This window comes from Oratosquilla oratoria, chromosome 5 (assembly GCF_046742065.1).
Source record: "Oratosquilla oratoria isolate Oo_2021 chromosome 5, ASM4674206v1, whole genome shotgun sequence".
In the NCBI taxonomy this organism is placed as follows: Eukaryota; Metazoa; Arthropoda; class Malacostraca; order Stomatopoda; family Squillidae; genus Oratosquilla; species Oratosquilla oratoria.
The window spans coordinates 80,000,593-80,001,856 of NC_134781.1; positions in this window are offsets into that span (position 1 = coordinate 80,000,593).

Sequence of the window (1,264 nt, forward strand, 5' to 3'; positions counted from 1 at the left end):
CGAGTATTTGATATATTTTCCCATTTAGTATTCAGATTACTGTTGGGTAATTTTCTTGAATAGATAGAAAAAAAATTTCATACAAAGATTTTAAATTTTGAGTCATAAAAAAATCTGCATGGGTCAAAATTTTTGCACATGACTATACATTCCATGGTGCTATGATACGGTGTTAGCTTCAAACCTTGTGATACACATATCGTGTTAGCAAATAAAGGTGTAAAATTTGCACCTCATTGTCGTATGACGAAAGTACGTGTAATCCCGTATCAACCACACCGACTTGGTCACAGAGGTCAAAGCTAATTAGACCTCGTCTAACACCTTCTAACATCATCTAAAGAAGAGAAAATGAACCAAAAAAAAATCCAGGCTGGTCTTGACTCCAGGAACTAGTGACTCGCTGGTGACCTTGGAGTCTAAGAGTCTGACTCAACAATCACTGTGACTCTTGGTCTGGTCCTGGTCTGGTGTTGGTCTAATCTTGGTCTAATTTGGGTCTACCAGTGACCTACGTTCGTACGCAATTGGAGTTTGCCTTGTGACCTCTGACCTCGCTAGGAGTACACCAATAACCGAATACAATCGTTCAACGAGAACTAAAGAAAAAATAGTGAAACTGTAATGGCGGTACAACATGTTAATCGCATTATATATGTAATACATTAAAATTCTGAAATAGAGAACAAATTATGAGGATTTGTGGTGATTTGTCATATGTTTTGAAGTTATGTGATGACGTAGTGGTAAAAGGGATAATGCGATGGTGTGATGTTCTCATTTTAATGTTTTTCCAAAAATTATGAAGCGAAGAAGGGCAGTGAGGAAAAGATGAGAAGAGAGGAAGAGGAGGAAAGTGCGAAAGAAAAGACGAAGAGGAGGAGGAAGAAGGGGAGGAGGAGGAGGAGGAGGGGAAGGTGAGAAAGAAGAGAAGACGAGGAGGATGAAGATGAAGAAGGTGAGAAAGAGGAGGAGGAAGTGAGAAAATAAGACAAGGAAGAGGAGTAGGAGGAAAATGAGAAAGAAGAGGAGGAAGTGAAAAAAAAGGCGAGGAGGAGAAAGAAGAGGAGGAGGAGGAAGAGGAAGGTGAGAAAGAGGACGAAAAAGATAAGATGAAGAAGGAGAATGAGGAAGATGAAAATGAGGAAATGGAAGAGAAAAGCCTGATAAAGAATAAGGAAGTTTTAAGATAATTACAAAAAAGAAATGTGTTGTTACAACACAAACATAAAGTAGGTAATGTGGTGGCAGAATAAAGGAGTAG